At 43.7% G+C, this 21,793-nt stretch overlaps 1 long non-coding RNA gene and 1 other non-coding gene across 2 annotated transcripts; one reads left to right on the plus strand and one right to left on the minus strand.

Moving 5' to 3' along the window:
- The first annotated feature begins 2,787 nt into the window (after positions 1–2,787).
- LOC123645870 lies at positions 2,788–7,403 on the plus strand. The gene is made up of 3 exons (XR_006737730.1): positions 2,788–3,510; positions 5,217–5,254; positions 6,613–7,403. It is a non-coding gene; the product is annotated as an uncharacterized LOC123645870 (long non-coding RNA).
- Positions 7,404–16,535: 9,132 nt separating this feature from the next.
- LOC123646738 lies at positions 16,536–16,637 on the minus strand. Its single transcript, XR_006737998.1, has one exon. It is a non-coding gene; the product is annotated as a U6 spliceosomal RNA (small nuclear RNA).
- Positions 16,638–21,793: the final 5,156 nt, after the last annotated feature.

Consider the following 21,793-nt stretch of genomic DNA (forward strand, 5'->3'; position numbering starts at 1 on the left):
ACACATATAATTCTTTTTTGTTTGTTGTTTTTACCTCACAGTCCTGCTTTACTTTTAAAACACATTCAATTCTAGTGATAAGATACTCAATTCATTTGTGAATTTTTCTAAATTTGTATGTACCTAATAATATGGTCTCAAATATATTAGAATTGAATAGAGCTTAAAAGACTAAGGATATTAGGAATAATTATATGCTTATAAATTTGACATTTTGGTAAAATGGGCAAAGTCATAGAAACATTCAACTTTTTAAAAGCAAAAAAACAAGTGTCTTAAAACTGTTAAAGAAAGTGATCCTAAGTCAGTGAAAAGATCTCAAAAGAAAAGAAATTGGATCTTTTCATGATGTAATCTCAAGGCCCAGATAGCTTCGCTGCTAAATTCTACCAATCATTTAATAAAGAGAAATTGCCAAGATCCCAGAGAAGAGAAAGCCCACTCAGCTTATTTTGTGACATCACCCATAATCTTGATACTAAAATTCAACAAGGATATTAGAAAAAGGAAAATTATATGAGTACAGAGTACCTGAAACATAGGAAAATGTCTTCGTGACTTGGTAGTAGTCGCTTGAAGTAATGAAAGAAAATCTATTAACAGAATTTTTGCCCAGCAAATATATCTTTCAAAAATAAAGGAAAAATAAAGACTTTTTCAGACATGTAAAAGCTGAAGGAATTTGCCACTAGCTGACTCACACTAGAAGATGGTAGAAATAAAATGATACCAGATGGAAATCTGCATCTACACAAAGGAATTAAGAGTAGCAGAAATAACTAATTGGGCAAATACTGATTTTTTTCGTATCTAAATATTTGGTAAGATTCTCCAGTGAAACCATCTGGGCTTGTAAAGTTCATCAAAAACCAGGAAAGTCTCAGAAGTTGTCATAGTGAAGAGGAACATAGACAGGACAACTAAATATATATTAAACAACTCAAATAGGATATGGGTCAAAGAGGAAGTCTTGAGGAGGAGAGGGACTCGAGGAGAGGGGATCTGAAAGTCATTGTTAAGGTCAGGGTGACCATGAATGCTAGGTGAAGGTGGGGGCCAATGTGAGGGCAAAGCCAGGCTAAAGGCAGGGAACAGGGTCACACTCAAGTTCAGGGTGAGGGTGAGAACCAGGGAGAGTAAGGGCAAATGTAACCCCCAGAGCAAAGACTAGGTTGAAGGCAAGGGTCAAGTTCAGGTCAAGGCTGAGGGCCAGGGCAAAGGCCAGGCCAGGGGAAGGTGAGGTCAACTACCAAGGCTTTGCAGCAAGCTGGAGACCTGCAAGCTCAACATTCCAGGGCCAGACTGAAGGCAAAGGAGAGATCCTGAGCAAGAATGAGGGTGATGGCAAGGGCTAGGGCAGGTGCTATAGTATGAGTGTTTGTCCCCTCTGAAACTCAGGTTGAAACCTAACCCTCGATGTGGCAGTATTGAGAGGTGGGGCATCTAAGAGGTGATTGGGTCATGAGGGTTCTGCCCTCATGTATGGCTATGGATTAATGGGTTAATGGATTAATGAGTTATCATGGGAGTGGGACTGATGTATTTATGAGGAAGAGAGACCTGAGCTAGCACATTTAGCCCCCCTGCCATGTGATGCCTTGTGTCACCTTGGGATGCTTCAGAGGGTCCACACAAGCAAGAAGGCTCTCACCAGATGCAGCCCCTCGACCTTGGACTTCTCAGTTTCTGTAAGAAATAAATTCTTTTTCTTTATAAATCACCCAGTTTCAGGTTTTCTGTTACAAGCAACAGAGAACAGATGAAGACAGCAGGGCAGAGGTGAGGGTAAGTGCAAGGACCAAGGCCAGGGCAATGACCAGGGCCAGTGCTGAGATCAAACAAAAGGCCAGGGCCAGCGGCAGGCCTGAACCAGGTGTAGGTGAGGGTCAGCATTATGGCCAAGGCTGTAACTAGGGCAGGAGCCAGCGTGAAGGTGAAGGACAAGGACAAGGCTGGGGAGATGGCCAGTGGCAGGGACAGGCACAGTGAGCCTTAGAACCTGGGCGGTGCCCTCAGTGTGAGGTTCAGGCCTGGTGAAACTACAGTGAAGGCCAGGGCCAGCGTCAGGGTCAGGCGAGGGCTGGAACAAGGACAAAAGCTAGGTGGCGGATGCTGGTGATGTCCAGGGCAAGAGTCAGGGCAAGGCTGAGGAACAGGGTTAGGGTAAAGGTCAAAGGTCAGGATGAGATGGAGGAAAGGGCCTGTTTATTGGCGAGGGGGAGGTCAAGGGGTAGGGCCGGCAGGTTAAGGGGAGGCTCAAGGCCACCCTAGGGTCCAGGGGAAGGCCAGTACAAGGGCGAGGATCAGAGCGAGGCTTAGGGCAAAGGTGAAGAAAGGTGAAGGTGAGGAACAGGAACTGGGAACTGGCAGGTGTGTGCCAGTATACGAGGCGGGCCAGCGTGGGGGCAGGGGCAAGCTGGCAGTCAGGGACAAGCCGGGCGGCCAACTACTTAACAGGGAGTCAGCCAAACGAGGCCGGGCGGGGCTGGCCCTGCGTGGCGAAAGAACCGAGGGGTGGCGGCCCCGCGCGCGGGAAGCGCGGCAGGGTGGGTGGGGTTTGGCCACGCAGGGCGGGAGCGCCGTGGGCCTTGCGGCCGCAAATGCAGCGGGCCGTGCGGGGCGGAGGCGCGGCGGGGTGGGCGGGCCGCGTCGTGCGTGGCGGAAGCGCGGCGGGGTGAGCGGGCCCGGCCGTGCGGGGCGGAGGCGCGGCGGCGTGGGTGGGCCGGGCCGTGCGTGGCGGAAGCGCGGCGGGGTGAGCGGGGCGGGCCGTGCGGGGCGGAGGCGCGGCGGGCTGGAGGGGTTTGGCCGCGCGGGGCGGCAGCGCAGTGGGCCTTGCGGACGCCAGCGCGGCCGGACGCACGCAGGCGGCGAGACGGAGCCGCTGCCGGGTCCGCACGAGCTGCCGCGCGTTCTCATTCCCGGAGGCCCGAGACCTGCTCTCCGCAGCGCAGGGGAGCGAGGTAACGCGCTCTGCCCAGGGCCGGAGGCCGGGCCTGGGCTCAGTGTCGCCGGCGTGTCCAAGGCCAGGCGCTTCTCCCCTGGGGCCTCAGTTTCCCCATCGGTGAGGGGAGGGATTCGGGCTGCTGTGAATCCGTGAGGTTGCAGAGGGCGCTCGGCCCCCAAGGGCGGTGACCGCCGCGGCGTCAGGCGGTGCAGTCCGTCCCTCCTGAGCCCCGGGGGTGGCCGCCGGTGAACAAGGTAAGATGCACTGTCGCTGCCCTCAGGGTCCACCCCTCAGATTGGCTGAGGGGGCATCATTTTTCTTTCCACTCCCGCCTTTTGGAAAATTCTGGAACATCGTTTCTCGGGGCTTTTTGCTTTCCCTGAGCCTGCAAAACCATGCTCCGTTTTCTCCCCGTGATGCCTCCTCAATCCTGCCATCTCAGAGGTGTCCTCCCCGGTCGCTTGCGCACCGCCCTTCGCGTCGCCGTTCCCTTCCTGGCTGTGCTCAAGTACCTGCTGAGGGAATCAATGTCGTCTGCGCCGCTGCGCCACCCCCGCGCGTTACAGGTACGCTGGACTTCCTCCAGGGACGCGGCACAGCTGTAATTAAATGATTATCTGTAAAATGTATTTGTTTAGTATTTGTTTTTTTCAGGTAGAGTCATTCGTAAGACAGGGATTTTTTGTCTTTTCCATCACTGTCTCTGGAGCCCCGTATATGACTTGATATTTAGCGTCCCTTTAGTAAATATTTTTTGAGTAAATGAATTTTTAAAGGAACTTAAAATGCGTTATTATCTCACTTTACAAAAATATTAACAATCAGATCCTTATTGGAATACCATAATTATAATTTTAAAATCAAGTAAAATATTGGGTTTTCATCTTTTCATCCCCATTTTTATGGTAAGGAAAGTGAATATCACACAGTGATTCGCCTAAGGTCACCCACTGAGTCATGCGCAGGGCTGGAATTAGATCCTTGGCTGTTTTCATAGCAGTAGGCTAGGGGTAGTTTGGGGGCAGAGTTTGGCAGGGAGGTGCCTCACATCTTTTGGCAGCACCAACTTCTTTGGGTCCTAGTTTTCCCATAGGTACAGTGAGATCAGTAATCCCTCCTCACGGTGTCATTGTGAAGGCCAGGATCCAACAGAAGGATCCTCACAGATAGGTAGCATTTATTTTGTAGAGTATGTTATTAATACATATTATAATTCTTTATTTGGGAAATAAAATTACAGTTGGGTTTTGAACTAGGAACTACAGAAAAGGAAAATTCACAGATCTTCTTGCCTGATTTGATTTTGCAGAATATAAATTTTACATTCCTACTTTGTGCTAGCAAATGAGACAGGTGAGGGCTGTTGAAATGGGAGTCATTGCTTCTGCCAGGGCTTGGAAAGCCACATTTCTGGGATGGACTGCTGAAGCACTGGACTACTGAAAGCTCTAGAGAGTTACCCACTAAAACTCTGTGGGCTCCAGAATCCAGGGCAGTTTATCTAGAGAGGCCAGGAAGTTCCAGGAGGGAGGGAGAGGTTGGCACCCTGATCCCCATTTCACAGAACTGTCCTGAGCCTGTTGCAGATACTTCTGCAGAGAGCAGTTGTGGGAACAGGGCCTGCATAGTACCCGCCCAACAGGCTGGTCACATTCCACCATCTTGACCACATGCTCTTGGCAAGTGCCACAGTTTATTTACTGCATTACAGCAGCTTTCCTGGGAGGCCTCCTTCTCTGCTCTCATTTTCAATGCTTCCTTCTCACAGCAGCCAGAGCTATCTTCCTAAAGCACGATTTGACCTTGCCATTCCTCCATTCAAAATCCCCAAGCAGTTTCTCACTATCTTTGCCATTACGCATCTCCAGCTCCCTTTCCCATTCCTCTCCATCCAGGACCCTAGGTTCTCATTAAGGCAAATTACTAACTCATCTTTTTTCCCACTTAGGAATGTTTGCCTGGTTCTTCTGTCTGTCCCAGTGCTTCAGCTGTTCTCTTAGAGGACAGCTACTCTTGTTTGGGACTTGATCAGTTATCAATTCTCTGTGCCCCTCTGCCTTCCACCATTCACCCCCATTGATTTGGTCATTCTCTCCTTTCTTTGTCATTATTTGATTGTTTTTAACTGTCTCTGATTGCCTAGGGTAAGTTTTTTTGTGTGCAGGGACTGGGTCTGATTTAGCTCTTTGTGCCTTCCACAGGGCCTGGCAGGCTAGATGCTAATTGCCTTTTGACTGACCAGATACTCTCTTTGTCTTCCTCCTTGTTCCAGGTCTGGAATGAGGTTTCAAGGACCAAGGAAGTGTGGAGGTGAGTGAAGGAAGAGCCAAAGGTGGTTCCCCAAAGAAGAACACCTCACGAGGGAGAGCTGGGTGCATTGGATTCTTTTGAGCACTTTGCATTTCTGGCTCCATTGAATACATAAGAAAGGATTAGCCACAGCCCCTACCAGCAGGAAATGTTTCCCTGGTTAGGGATATAAGATTCTTTTCTCCTGAACATGGAGATACAGAGATTTTTTTTTCCTCCCCTTACAGCACTGGTTGTGCGCAGAAGTTTTTTTTTTTTTTTTTTTAAAGAAAGATCTTGCTCTGTTGCCCAGGCTGGAACCTGAAACTCCTACCTCAGCCTCAGCTAGGACTACAGGTGCAGCCCACCACAGCCAACTAATTCTTAAAAAAATTTTTTGTAGAGACAAGGTTTTGCTATATTGCCCAGGCTGGTCTCGAACTCCTGACCTCAAGTGGTCTTCCCACCTTGACCTCCCAAAGTTCTGGGGTTATAGGTGTGAGCCACCATGCCTAGCCTCACAGACAATTTGTAAAAAGCCCTTCACGCCCCTCTGTCCCACTGCTCCTTCATTCATCCCCCTCATCCCCACCCCAGACACCCTGGTTTTCTTCCATGTGGTGAAGGGATTTGGATTTTTCCCCAAGGTGTGAAAGGAGGTTGAAGGAGGAAGAGGAGACTGAGGGTCTGCTGGTGGTGGTGGCAGGGCTGGGAGACAGAAGAAAGATGGAAGGGAAGAGGGGGCGGGGGCGGGGGTGTGTCAGGCAAAGAGGGGCCTGGTCAGCCAGCCGGCACAGCTCTGCTAGGAGGCCGGGCCGGCTCCTGCAGCCCATGCATCCTGTGTGACAAGACACAGGTAGATTGCTTTCTCGGGAACTCCTTGGCAGCCACCAACACAGAGAACACACACTGACACGCATGTGCACAAAGATCTGAGCTAGGTTGTGGCAGTTAAGTGGGGGAAGGAGGAGGGGGAAACTGTCTCCTCAGGAAGGCCTAAAAGGGAAAAGGAATTCCCAGCAAGATCCCCCCCAGGGGCTGATAATTTTCAGGGACTTTTTGGCAGAAATAAAAGATTTTATAAAACAAATGGAAGATTGATATAAGGTAGGGTTACCAAATGCAGGGGCAGAAATGGACAGCAAATGAAGGCAGCGGGCTAATGGAAGACAAATCAACAGAAATATGATCAAACTGCTTTTAATTCAGCTTTAGCATAACAGCATAGCAATGTAAGTATGATATTATTAATAGAACTCATAAAGATAAAATGGAAAGAAATTAAAGTTGAAAATAAACATTTTAATCACTAAATTATTAAATTTTTCTTTCTTACTCATTTTTCCTTTGGAACCTGACATCTTTTCTTTTGTACCAAGATAGGACTGTAAGGAGCTGGAAAAAAGGAACTGTCGGATCTTCAACCTCTTGCTAAATACAGTATAGCCTGATTGTCAACTCGGAGCTATATTTAATTTTAATCACTCATGATGGAAAACAGCTGTTCACCTATGTTCTTCAAAACATGGAGGAAGTCTTTGTTTTTGCTTTTAGGTTTACTATGCCTTGGGATATTTGAGAATTCTGGAATGTTGATCTTGCCATATTTAGTTTTCAGCCTCATATAGCATTGCTCTGGTTGCTTTTTATTAATTTTTATTACTAATATTAGTTGGAAAACAGTATTAATCTATTTAGTCAGTTTTGAAGTAAGAGTTTTTATTGGAATTAGGTGTTTTCAATTTGGGGAATGTAGTCTAGGTATAACATTTAGTTCTGGAAATTGATGTTTCTCTAGATAGCTGGACAAGATTATGTCTTGCCAAATGTGTTTTTCAAAGAAATTGTTTCATTAGGAATAAATAAATTGGCTCATGGATTGTTGTATCTATTTGTGGAAGCCCTTGCAGAGGAATATTCACATGTTTAAATGGGTGGGATGCTGATTCCAGTCCTAGTCTTCATTATTTTTGTTGGTAAGCCAGTCTAGGACCTTTTTCATTTGAGTGAAATGTGTATTTTTTTAAGTAGTAAAAAAAAAAATTCTCTTTAGCACATCATATTACCTCCATGCAGTGTCATATGTTTCCATGCTGTGCTTCCAGGTTCCTTGTGCAAATTCTTCAGCTGTCTGCAAGCCAAGTCACAAATGGATTTCAGTTCATTAACATTTCATAGTGTTTGATGTTGAATTCTTTAACATAGCATCACTTGCAAGGTTGACCCATGTGCTTGTAAAAACACTGGGTTTGGCTGGGTGTGGTGGCTCATGCCTGTAATCCTAGCACTCTGGGAGGGTGAGGTGGGAGGATAGCTTGAGCTCAGGAGTTCAAGCAAACGCAAGACCCCATCTCTACTACAAATAGAAAAATTAGCCAGGCATCGTGGTGCACGCCTGTAGTCCCAGCTACTCTGGAAGCTGAGGCAGGAGGATCACTTGAGCCCAGGAATTAGAGGTTGCAGTGACTTATGATGATACCACTGCATTCTAGCCAGGGTGACAGAGCTAGACTGTCTCAAAAAAGGAGAAACCACGGGGTTTATGTTTCTTAAGCTCAGACAACAGCATTCCAAGGGCATCATCACTTGTGGTCACATGCATGTGTTATGTCCCAAAGCTGTGCCTGTTGTGGGTACCATGTCCAAAAGCCCATTGAATTTTCATGGACACAGTGAATAAACATAGTTAACCATGTCATATATTTTTAATCTGTAGTATATAATTTCAGTTGAAAATGCAACAAGTTACTATTTTGAACGCTTCATGACCTTTTGAACCCTGTCATTTCTTCAACACTCTAAGCATTAGCTTTTTGGTTAAAATTGCAAATGATTTATTTAAAGTAGATCATTTTTGTTGTGTGCAGTAGATTGTTTTATTGTTAGCTGCTATCTGTGAAAGGTTTTGGTGCCAAAATACTTTTTCACTGGATACATCATTGTATTTCAGAGGCACGGCACATACTTTATTCATAGTCATACTTTAACCGTGTTGATGTCCACCTTTTTTTGTTCCTTTTCTTTGGTCCAATCATTTGGTTTTTTATCTCTTTCCTGAATACTGGTTACAGTTCTCACTGTGGTTTGGCGTATACTGCCCTTATACATGAAGAAATAGATTTCACTTCCACAGAGAAATGTGCCTCCTCCCCCTTTTCTTAAAACACATTATCATCTTGATCTAGCTTTTATTTTCAAACTGGTTAGACTGAAATATGGTATGAGGAGAAAAAACAACTCAAACTGTGTTTTCCTCTCCTGTCACACCACAACAGTCAACACAGAGTGCTGCTGTGACCAGATGTGTGTGAGTTTCTCCCCACCACAGCAGGTGAGCAGTTCTGCAGGGGGCACCGACAGCGTGTCCTCCAATTCAGTTCTGACCCTGCCTACCTGGAGAGAGATCCCACAGGTTGAGGGCTCAGTCCCCAAGGCTGTCCCCCCACCCAGTCTGGGCCTCCAGAACTTCTGACCAGCTGCTTTCAAGTTCAGGTTCCCATGACCACCTCTTTTGGTTGGATTAATTTGCTAAAGCTGCTCACAGAACTTAGGGAAACACTGGTTTATTATGAAGGGTATTTAAAGCAGCAGTCCCCAACCTTTTTGCCACCAGGGACTGGTTTCGTGAAAGACAGTTTGTCCACAGGTGGGGGAGGGGGTGGAGGCAGACGGAACTCAGGTGGTGATGCATGGATGCGCCGCCTGGTTCCCAACAGGCCACACACTGGTGCCGGCCACAGCCTAGGGGGTTGGGAACCACAGTTTTAAAGGATACAAATAAGATGAAGAGATATACATAGAGCAAGGTCTGGAAGGATCCCAACTACAGGAGCTTCTGTCTGCGTGGAGCTGGGATGTTCCACCCTCCCAGCATGTGGATGAGCTCTTGCTCCCCTTCCTATAAGCCTCCATGTGTTTAGCTCTCTGGAAGCTCCCTGAACCCAGTCTTCTTGGGCCTTTTATGGAGACTTCATTGGATAAACATGATCGAAGCATGGACAACCTTGTTGGACAAAAAGGGTAAGATCTAATACTAACAGACTTGAATAGGGAAACCCAGCAAGGCCTGTCTGTTCAGATTCTTCTTGGCCCCTCTGTGCAGCACTCTTTTTCTCCAGGGCAGGGGGCAAGACCCCCTTTGGAATGAAGGTCTTACTGCCCGAATCGGATTGGATTACTGCTTTGGGAAAGGAGGACAAGAGAAGGTCAGAGAGAGTCTGCTTTCCCAAGGCCTGCTTCTGAGGTCTAAAGTGCTCTAACATAATGACTAACAAGGGCTATGGGAGTTAATGAGCCAGGAACTGTGGACAAATGTATATATATATTTATCATAATATATATATGATGTATGTATTCTTAATATATATGAATACCAGAAATATTGCACTTTCCTCTTATATCAACTAAAAGTAAATCAACAACATAAGGCTGCTGATACAAAGCAACTGACATTCAACCTCAGAGTGTGGGAGATGAAGGAAGTGATGACCATGGTGAATCATCCTTGTCTAAGGTACACCTCTATGTGGCTCTAGACAGATTTTTCCAGGTGGGAATTTGGGTTCAGTATTTTGCTGGACTCTCTGTTTTTATCTAATTTTTATGTAAAAATCTCATAATTTTTAAGTGTTGGCAGCTAGTTCCCGTGGGCCAGTTCTACGCAGTCCAAATGAAATAATCTGGGGACAGTTCTGCCCACAGACTGTTGTGTGCTACTTCTGGTAGAAAGACCAAAGACTCAGCAAGCGCAGTAGCCCTTTGTCCCACGTGGGCACTGGAATTCTCAGCGTGTTAGAAGCTCTCCAGTGCCTAGCCTGAACCAAAGATGTTCAGTGAATGTACAAGTGTGATGGTAGAGACAAACTTTGTGTTGTTCTTGTTCAAAACATGGAGCTGTGAAACAGTTATTTCCTATCTGACCTCATTTTCCTCTTATTGATATATGAGTGCTGGGCTGTGGCCAGAGGATGCCACATAAATGCTGAAAGTCTCTGTCCATGAAGCCTCCCTAACCCTCTCCAGCCAGATGTCCGGTCTCCTTGTGCTCAACTCCTGTAGCACCAGGGGCTGTTCCTTTTTTCTGAAACTTAACAGTTCTCCCTGAGTTTTAGTTCTGTTTATCCTCCTTATCACCAGCTGAGAGTGCCTATAGGGCCAGGCCTCTAATTCACTTTGGTGCCCACAGATTAGGTGGGTATTCAATAATTGTTTACAGCCTGGGTGAGTTAACATTTTATCAACAACTTTGCAAGAGATGTGCTGGCATAAAATTGATAATAGCCACATAGAAGTTAAGAATTCAGGCTCTTGGAAAATGGCAGAGTAATGACCTCTGAAAATTTTCTCCACAAAAGCAATGAGAAAACTGGCAAATATGGTCAAAATCAATTTTTTCAGAACTCTGAAAATAACCAAAGGTTTGCAGCAATCTGAGAAGTCTTTATTCAAGAAAAATGACTGAATCTCAGCAAGAGTGACCCTATTCCCATAACCCCTCTCTAGCTCTGTGTTAGTTTTGCGTATCAACAGCTCACAATCACAGTGAAAATTGAGCCTGGCAGTCACTGGAGGGTGAAGAATGGGATTGGAGATGCTTGAAAGCCTGTTCCTAGAGAATTGTCATCATTTGACCTGTCTGGTGTTTCTTGGAGGTCCCCATTTGCAAGGCTGGCTTTCTTTGATGTGACATGGCATTCACCCAGTGCAAAAACAAAACAAAAACCATTTACTTTGGGGTAATTTGTTGAAACAATTACAGACATCTGATTAATTTGTGGCTGCCTGATCTGATCGATAACAGTTGGGAAAAGAATAGGCTAACCAAAAACTTGAAAAGCTGGAGAATGAGATGCCCTTAAGGGTTTTGAAAAACTCGTAACACATTCTTAAGATGTAAGGGGCCACATGCATGCCCAGGGCTGTGTGCAAGCTCAGGATGGTTAACCTTAAGGGTCTGCACAAGCAGGAAGTGAAAGCTAAGGTGGAGTCATCACCTGCTCTGCTGAGTATCGAAGGTGAGCACAACCTACACACACGGCCCCATGGCAAAGACTGGGAGACATACTGGTTCCAGGCATTTAAGGAAATCTCTGTATAGTCATTAGTAAGCACTAATCTAACTGAGCAGAAATTGCAGTGGCCACAAATAACAAAGAATATAGATTTCTCAGAATTAGTTCAGAGACATCACTAAATAAACACAGTAACACCACAAAAACAGCAAACCAGGGGTGATCTGATTTCCAGAGTTGCCACATAATATGATTTAAAATGTTCAGTTTTTAGCAAAAGTTATGAGACATGCAAAGAAATATGAAAGTGTGGTCAATACACAGGAAACAAGGTAACCAATAGAAACTGTTCTGAGGAACCCCAGGAATTGGAATTACTAGACTTTAAATCATTTATTTAGAATATGTTGAAAGAACTCAAACCATATGTAAAAAACTAAAGGGAAGTATGAGGACAATGTCTCAACCAATATAGAATATCAATAAACAAATAGAAATCATAAAAAATAACTATAGAAATTCTGGAGTTGAAAAGTACGTAAATGAAAAAATCAGTAAAGGGGCTCAATAACAGATTTGACCAGGCAGAAGAATCTGTTTTCTTTGTTGTTTAGACAGAGTCTGCTCTGTCACCCTGGGTAGAATGCAGTGGCTCACCTGCAACCTCAAACTGCTGGGCTCAAGGGATCCTCCCACCTCAGCTTCCCGAATAGCTGGGACTACAGGCGCGTGCCATGATGCCCTGCTAATTTTTCTAGTTTTAGTAGAGATGGGGTCTTGCTCTTGCTCAGGCTGGTCTTGAACTCCTGAGCTCAAGTGGTCCACCTGCCTCGGCCTCCCAAAGTGCAAGGATTACAAGCACGAGCCACTGTACCCAGCCAGAAGAAAGAATCTGTGAATGTGAAATTAGGTCAATCGAGATTATCCAGTGTGAGCAATAGTGAATATAAAGAATGAAATATAAACAGTGCTGGCTGGACAAGGTGGCTCATGCTTGTCATCCTAGTACTCTGGGAGGTTGAGGTGGGAGGATCGCTTGAGCCCAGGAGTTGGAGGCTGGAGAGAGTTATGATCACATCACTGCACTCCAGCCTGGGCGACAGAGCAAGACCTTGTCTCAAAAAATAAAAAAAAAACAGTACCTAGGAGACCTGTGGGATGCTATCAAGCATAACAACACATAATAGAAGTTCCAGAATGAGAGGGAAAGAAGATAGAATACAGATGGTCCCAGATTTACAATGGTTGACTTTTGATATTTTGACTTTACGATGATTCGAAAGTGATACGTGTTCAGTAGAAACCATACTTCTGTCAATAAATGATGTGAGATATTAAACACTGCATTGTAAAATAGGCTTTGTGTTAGATCATTTTGCCCAACTGTAGGCTAATATAAGTATTCTGAGCACATTTAAGGTAGGCTAGCTTAAGGTATGATGTTTGGTAGATTAGGTGTAATAAGTGCATTTCCATTTACCATATTTTCAATTTATAATAGGTTTATTGGGATGTAAGCCCATTGTAAGTTGAGGAGCATCTGTATTTGAAGAAGTAGTCGCTGAAAACTTCCCAAATTTGATGAAAAACATTAATTTACACATTCAAAAGCTCAATGGGCTGCAAGTAAGTAAAAATAAGATAAACAAAGATTTTTGCACTAAGATACGCTGTAATAAAATTGTCAAAAGCCCAAGACAGACTTGACAGTAGCAAAAGAGGAGCAGCTCCAGTATAAAGGGACTCTGATGAGATTAACAACTAATTTCTCATCAAAACCATAGCTGTCAGAAGGTTGTGGGGATGACATCTTCCAAGTGCTGAAAGAAAAAGATTATCACTAAGAATCCACATCTAGGAAAACCTTCCAAAGTGAAGAAATTAAGATTTTCTTATATTAACAAAAGCTAAGAGAGTTTACTGCTGGTAGACTTGCCTTATGATAAATACTAAAAGTCTATAAGAAATACTAAAAGAAAATGAAAGAACACTAGACAGTAACTTGAATCCATGTGAGGAGGTAGTACCAATAAAGGTAACTATAGGCATATATCAAAGGTAGTATAAATGTATTTAATGTTTGCAACTCTTTTTTCTCCTAACTGATTTAAAAGTCAAATGTATAAAGCAATAAGTATAAATCTCTGTTGATGGCCACATAGTATATAAAGTTGTAATTTGTATGACAATGACAGCAGAAATGAGGCAGGGAGGAAATGGGGCTATATATGAGCAAAGACTTTGTTGATATACTATTGATTGTTAGTATTAATCAAAACTAGAATTTTCTTTGTTTTGTTTTGTTTTTTTTTTAGACAGAGTCTTACTCTGTTGCCCAGGCTAGAGTGCCGTGGCGTCAGCCTAGCTCACAGCAACCTCAAACTCCTGGGCTCAAATGATTCTTCTGCCTCAGGCTCCCGAGTAGCTGGGACCACAGGCATGCGCCACCATGCCCGGCTAATTTTTTTCTATGTATTTTTTTAGCTGTCCAGATCATTTCTTTATATATTTTTTAGTAGAGACAGTATCGCTCTTGCTCAGGCTGGTCTCGAACTCCTGACCTCGAGCGATCCTCCCGCCTCAGCCTCCCAAAGTGCTAGGATTACAGGCGTGAGCCAGCGTGCCCGGCAGGGTCTTTTTTCTTTATTAATTTGGCCACTCTATGCCTTTTAATTGGAGAATTGAGTCCATTTATATTCAGTGTTGTTATTCATAAGTAAGGACTTAATACTGCTATTTTGTTGCTTGTCTTCTGGTTGTTTTGTAACTCTTCTCTTCCTTTCTTCCTTTCTATTTATCTTCCTTTGTGGTTAAGTGATTTTTCTCTGGTAGTGTTTTAATCCATTGCTTTTTATTTTTAGTGAATCTGTTACAATGTTTTGCATTATAGTTACCACGAGACTTATAAAAAACATCACATAGGTATAAGAATTTATTTTAAACAGATGAAAACTTAGATCATGAAGAAAATAATATTCCCAAAGAAAACATGGGGAAAAAAACCTCTGCACTTTAACTCCATACCCCCCACATTTTGATTTTATGTTGTTTGAAGTTACATATATTCATAATACCTATCTCTTAACAGGTTGCTATAGCTATTATATTATTGTTTTGATAGATTTATCTTTTTGGATTTATAGTAGAGTTATCAGTGGATTGAGCACCACAATCATAGTATTAGAGTATTCTGGGTTTGTCTGTGTACTTAATTTTACCACTGGGTTTTAGACTTTTAAGTGCTTTCTATTTGCATGCTAATGTTTTTTTCTTTCTGATCAAAGAATTCTCTTTCATATTTCTTGTAAGAGGATCAGGTAGTGATGAATTCTCTCAGCTTTTATTTGTCTGGGAAAGACATTCTCTCTTATTCATATTTGAATGATAGTTTTGCTGAATACAGCTGTTCTTGGATGGCAGTTTTTTCTTCCAGCACTTTGAAAATGCCATTGCACTCTCTCCTGGCCTGTATGGCTTCTGTTAAGTCTGTTGCCAGACAAATTGGAGGTCCTTTATGTTATTTGCTTCTTTTCACTTACTGCTTTTAGGATCCTCTCTTTTTCTCAACCTTTGAGAGTTTGATTATTATACACCTTAGAGTGGTCTTATTTGGGTCGAGGTGCAGTGAGCTTTGATCACACCACTGCACTCCAGCCTGAGCAACACAGTAGATAATACTGTATAGATGAAGAACAACTATATTTCTCCTCTGAGAATGGCAGACCATTGGAGTTTACACTATTTGCAAAGGAAACTAAAATAGGGGAGGGAAAATATATATAAAATCTACTTGATAACATCAGAGAGCTAAAGAGACAGTGGATAATTTCTAGGGTAAAATTCGAGAGATGGCAGTTCTCAGACCTTCCCATACCTGAATATTTAACTTTCTCAAGTTTTAGAAAATGTCTTGTTATTATTTCTTTGAATGATCTTCCTACCCCTTGCTCTCACTGAACTCCTTCTTGAACACCAATAATTCTTAGGTTTGGTCTTTTGAGATAATTTTTTTTATATCTTTTAGGTAGTCCTTGTTCCTTTTTAGTCTTTTCTCTTTTTTCTACTCTGGCTGAATTTTTAAAATAGCCTATCTTTGAGCTCACTGATTCTTTCCTCTCCTTGATCGATTCTAGTATTGAGGGCCTCTGGTGAATTTTTTAGTGTAGCAAATATGTTTCTCTGTTCCAAGGTTTCTGCTTGATTTTTTAAGTTGTTATTTCAATCTTTTTGTTATATTTCTTTTAAATTTCTGAATTGACTTTGTGTGTTATCTTAGAGATCACTGAGTTTCCTCAAAACTGCTATTTTGAATTCCTGGTCAGACAGTTCACATATCACTGTCTCATTAGGGTCAATGATTGGTTCCATGCTTTGCCTGTTTGGGGAGGTCATATTTCCCTGTTGGCTGTTGTTTCTTGTGGATGTATGTCTATGTTTTTGCATTGAAAGATTAGTTTTATTCCAGTCTTCTGTCTGCTTTATTTGGATTTTTATTAGATATTTTTGCTTAGAGATTCTGTGTAATTTATCTGTTGATTTCCTTCCTTTTTTTACCCTCTAGGTTGCTGCCTACTTTTCAGCACTAGATAGCACCTTAAGCCAGGTTATGCCTTGATTCTAGTAAACAATCAGAGTGCCACGCATTCTGAATAGGGGAAGCCCCAAGAAGGATATCCTGGTAGTGTGGGGAGGCTGGCTAGGTGTTCATGCCTAGGGAACCTATGAAACAAACCTCCTAAGCGTGCTGCTGAACAACCATTCTTACTTGGCATCTCCTTTGGCTGATTTACAGAGCAGAGTTTCTAAGGCTGGAGACGGTGGTCCCTCTTCCCGACTTTGTCTTTGGCTGTCCTCAGGGATATTTCTGCCTTCAGGCACTCCTAATGCTTCCTGTGGGTTGAAGTAGAGACAGGTCTTCTGCCAGGAAATCCAAGATGGTGGGGAAGCTTGTTGTCCACCTCAGTCTCAATTTTCTAGTATAGAAAGCAAGAATCAAGGGGAAATTTTCCATGTGCTTGGTGCTGGGCAGATTAGGGGGCAGGGGTGTTTCAGATATGGAAATCTGATTCTTCTACCATGTGCTTGGAGGTTTTTCACTTCTCTGTGGCCCTAGGAACTGTCTCCTCATATTTGAGTTCTGGGATATTGCTGGTAATAATCTCAGTGCTATATATTTGTTTTTGTTTTTTGTGGATGGGGGTGTGAAGCCAGCTTGCTTCTACACCACCATTTTAGAACCAGAAGTCTCCAAGAGCAATTCATTTGTTTATTTTTATTCATTTATTTATTTTAAAAATATGGAATGCTTCACAAATTTGCATGTCATCATTGCATAAGAGCCATGCTATCTTCTCTGTATTGTTCTAATTTTAGCATATGTGCTGCCAAAGCATGCACATCCAGGAAGAATTTAATATTTAAACAAAACTAATTCTGTTAAGGAGGGGAACTTAGCTCAGCAATCAGAAAAAGTAATACCAGCTGGATGTGGTGGCTCATGCCTGTAATCCTAGCATCTTGAGTGGTTGAGTTAGGAGATTTCTTGAGCCCAAGAGTTCGAGACCAGCCTGGGCAACATAGACCCTGTCTCTACAAAAAATAAAAAAAAAATTAGCTGGGTGCAGTGGTGCATACCTGTAGTCCCTGCTGCCCAGGAGGCTGATGCAGGAAGATTGCTTGAGCCCAGAAGTTCGAAGCTGTAATGAGATATGATCATGCTACTGTACTCCAGACTGGGTGATGAAGCAAGACCCTGTCTGCTAAAAAGAAAACATAAATTCTTGTAAAAAATTAGCCAGGTGTGGTGGTGTAGTCCTGGACACTCTGAAGGCTGAGGTGGGAGATTTTCTTGAGCCCAGGAGTTCAAGGCTGCAGTGAAGGCCGGGTGCGGTGGCTCACGCCTGTAATCCTAGCACTCTGGGAGGCTGAGGCGGGTGGATCGCTTGAGGTCAGGAGCTCGAGACCAGCCTGAGCAAGACCCCGTCTCTACTAAAAATAGAAAGAAATTATCTGGCCAACTAAAAATATATATAGAAAAAATTAGCCAGGCATGGTGGCACATGCCTGTAGTCCCAGCTACTCGGGAGGCTGAGGCAGTAGGATTGCTTAAGCCCAGGAGTTTGAGGTTGCTGTGAGCTAGGCTGACGCCACGGCACTCACTCTAGCCAGGGCAACAGTGTGAGACTCTGACTCAAAAAAAAAAAAAAAAAAAAAAAAAAAGGCTGCAGTGAGCTATGATCATACCACTGCACTTCAGCCTGGGTAACAGAGCAAGACCCTGTCTCAAAGAAAAAAAGTAAGACCTAATAAGACAGATTTAATGTAAACAACTTTATAGTTGTTAAAAAGACTTTAGAATAAGTATAATTAATATCTACAGAGAAATTTGACAAAATGCTGTATAGGTGAAGAAGAAACAACTATAGTTCTCCTCTGGGAATGATAGACCATGGAATTCACACCACTTGGGAAGGACAACTAAAAAAGTTAGGGGAGGAAATATGTCAGAAATCTACTTGATAACATCAGAGAGCTAAAAAGAGTGAACAATTTTACTCAAGATTCAAGAGATGGCAAAAATCAAAGTGGTGAGTACTATCACTAAGGGCTGTCCCTGTAGACATTTACTCCAAGACAGCTGACAGGCTGAGCAAATCTTTCATAGCCTACAGGACAAAAGTTGGATTGCAGGGCCACCAAGGATGGGAAACCTGTGAGTCCTCATATAAGTGAGATTAGCAAGTATGGGAACTGAAGGGTAAGGGTGGATCATAAGGAAAACAGCTCTTGTACAGGCTGCAGCTCAGCACCCCTGGGTACCGGTAGGAGTCAGTGAAAATCGTTTCTGGAGAAAGACAGCATCACCTTACACCTCACGTTATTTTCATTTTCAAATAAAACATTGAGCCTACACTTAAAACCAGGTACATGAGAAGATAAGACAATGTGAACTAGAACTGGCAGGATGAACAGCGGACAATGTAAAGAGCCACAGGGGCTTTAGGTATTACAGATAGTAGATGCACACATTATGAAACCTATAGTTGCTATGTTCAGGGAGATAAATTTCAGCAGAGAACTTAAAGCTATAAAAACCATAACAGATCTAGAATAGGAAAATTCACTAACAGGTTATGAGCTCAGTGGATGGATTTAATGAAAGGGCAGATGACTGAATCAGGCAGTGATTGGAGTAGGTAGGGGCAAGGGAAGCTTGTGGGCCCCCAGCAATGTGCTGTTTCTTAATTTGGATGATGACATGAATATTTGCTTTGTTATAACTTATTCAGCTCTATACTTAGGTTGTATGCAATTTTTCATATGTGTCTTAAGAATATAAAAGAGAATTAGTGAACTGGAAGAGAAATCAAAAGAAACTATCTAGAATTAACCATAGGGATACCAAAAGTGGTAAATGTGGAAAAGAGGGTAAGAGAAATAGAGTAGGGTTTCTCAGGTTTTAGTGAGCACAGGAATCACCTGGAGATCTTGTCTGAGTGCAGATTCTGATTCAGGAGGTTCTTGGTTCTTGGGAATGCCTCAGATTCTGACTTTAATAAGCTTCTAGGTAACACTGATGCTGCTCCCCATAGACTATGTGGTCCACAGGGCTATAAAGGAATCACAAAAAATTCCAGTATTTGTTTAATTAGTATCTTAGGGGTAGAGTAGGGATGCACAGGGCAGAAGAAACGGAGAGAGATACTAGCAGATACTTTTCCAAAATAGGCTGAAGACAGGAAATCAAGAGGGCCTACAACCCCAAGAAGAATAAATAAAAATAAATCTACATATGAACCCATCAGAGTGAATTAAGATAACTGAAGATTAAGAAAAAAATCTTAATAGCAACCAGAGAAAATAAAACTACCTTTCAAGGCTGCTTAACAGCAACAGTAGAAGCTAGATGACGGAATGGTATCTCTAAAGATAGAACTGCCAGCTGAGAATTCTATAGCTAGAAAAAATGTCTTTCAAGGATGAAAACATGGAGAATTTACAACAACCAGACCACCACTTAAAAAGAAATACTATGGGACTTCTTCAGGCAGGAAGAAAATGATCACAGATGAAACTTCAGAGAGGCAAGAAAAATTGAAGAATAACAATATTAAGTAAAAGAAAATCTACATGAATACTGATTTTGTAAAATAGTAATAATAGTACATTATGGACTTTATATATGGAAATAAAATGTGTGACATTTGCATTTAAGCTAGAAGAGTATTATGAGCAATTAAAAAGTTCTAAGATCCTTGAATTGTCCAGGAAGATTAAATGTACCAATTAATAGTATCCTTTTATAAGTCAGGGATGCACATTGTACTCTCTAGTATAACTCAAAAAAGGATAGTAAAAGAGCTTATAGCTTCTAAATTGTAAGAGGAAAGTAAATGTGTCTGGTGGTTGCCCCACGGGAGCAGAGTTGACCCTGACCCCAAAGTTGGTTTTGAGGTTAAGACTGGTGATTCCACAGGGCGGGCTCCCTGGAGGCAAGTGTGAAAATGGCTTGAGAGAACACGGAGTGACTGACTTAGGCTTCTCTTGGGTCTAGGGAGGGTGGAGGTTGGGTGAGGGAGGGTGTCGAACCTGGGCCAGGTTTATGTGGCTTGAACTGCCCTGCCGGTGTGCGGCTTCCTCATCAGCTTGCCCTGCCGTGGAACAGGAGGGGAAGAGAACGGGGTGGGCTTAAAAGCTGTCGGTTGTCAGACATCAGAAATGGAGCCAGACTCTTTATTATAATTCACTCTGATGTTTGATGGCTGAAATGTGCATGTTTTATTTAATCGAATTTGAACTTGTTTAATTATTATGGTGCTGTAGGAGGTCTGCATTCTAAGGCTGGTAACCGAGGTGCAAGTTCTGTGGAAATACTTGTTCAAGAGCCCAACACTGTGTATTCGGAAAGGTGAAATGCTTTTTTGTCTCTTTCGTTAGTGTCTGAATATATGAGGGGCGGATGAGGAGTGTCTTGGTGAGGCCTTGTCTTCTGACTTAGTGTGTGCAGAGATGGGAGTGACCTTTCCATACAGCAGGCAAGAGAATGCCAGAGGGCTTCACCCCCAGGGGGAAACCTTGAATGAGGAATTGTTTCTGCCATTGGCGGCCACACAGCTGGACCTTTGGCAGTGGCTCAAGGGTCTGTAAATATGCGCAGATGAGGCTGGTTGTTGGCCAGGGCATCCAGGGCTCAGATGATGCCTGACGTTCAGGCTTTGGGTCCCATCCTTTCATCGGGACCTTCCCGTTAAGGGATCAGCGGCAGCAGCCCTTCAGTGGGTGCCGTCCGGAAAGTACATGCAGGCCCTTCCTGGCTTATGCAGGTTCTCAGGGAGCCTCTCAGGTAGCCAGCGTGTCCTGGAGAGGGGTGGCCTTTTCATTGCCATTACTTCTGGCAAGGGACAGCACAAAGGAAGCTGCTTCCTCCGGATGGCTCAGGTCTGCCCTTATCCTGAAGGTGTCATTTATGTTTTAGCAAGGAGGCCTCTGTGGCTGTGCCAGGCCTGCAGGTGCTGCCTACATGAGCCAAGGCACAACGTGCAACTGGGCACAGAGAGTCACAGGCTCAAGAACTGTGAGAGCCTCGGTCACTAGAAGGGCCCAGTATGTGGCCAGCCATTTTCACTCTGATGGTACGCAGCGTGGAGCCAAGAAGGACAGTGGCTGCCTCGGGTGGTCTAGGGACCCAAGGAGGCCTGAGAGGAGGTTGCTGAAGCCTTTGTGATGGAGTCTCGGGGGGGCACTGGCAGGATGCCTGTTGTATTGCAGTGTGGGCAATGTCTACAGCCTTTTGTTATAAAAAGTACCATTTGGAATGGTATCTTTTTCCCCCACAAATTTTATGGTGGCTGATATGTGGATAACACCTTAAAATTCATCAATGTTGACTGTGTGGCCTCCAAAACCCAAAAAGGCCTGCATGGTGCTGCTCGTGTTTTAACATTGTGGGTGCTTAGAGGATTGCTTTGCGGATGTCTGTTTCCGTTGTTTCCTCCCCTGGAATCTTTTATCTGTCTTTTAGTTTCTCTCTTTCTTCCTTCCTCTCTTTCTTTCTTCCCTTCCTTTCCTTCTTTCCTTCTTTTCTTTCATGGTTACCTGATACACCTTGAGGAGTAGGGACTCTCTACTCTGCTCATATTTATAAGTTTCTTCCTCCAGAGAGTCCCAAATAACTGTCGTCAGGGCTAGGGCCCCCACCCCTTGTGGCAGTTGTTACCTTGTCAGTTGTGGGGGCCTGGGCCTGAGCTGGGATGGGGCAGCCCGTCAGCATGTTGGTGAGCCGTGGAACTCGGTGGGGTCCCAAGTCTTTGTTGGTCATTTTACAGTTGACCAACAGGGTGATGCTGTTCTTTGGCCCTTTAAGAAGGGGGATGAGGAAGGGAGGTCCATAAAACATTGGTGCTGCTTTTCAAAAGGTCTATGCCTCTGAGTGCCATGGGTGTTTTTCCCTATAACCCTGAAAATCAGAATCTTTGTTGCTATGGAGATACTAAGCAGCAGCAACAGCTAAGGCATTTGTGGGGTCCTAGTGAGCCACCTGCTTTCAGGA

This window comes from Lemur catta, chromosome 10 (genome assembly GCF_020740605.2).
Source record: "Lemur catta isolate mLemCat1 chromosome 10, mLemCat1.pri, whole genome shotgun sequence".
Classification (NCBI taxonomy): Eukaryota; Metazoa; Chordata; class Mammalia; order Primates; family Lemuridae; genus Lemur; species Lemur catta.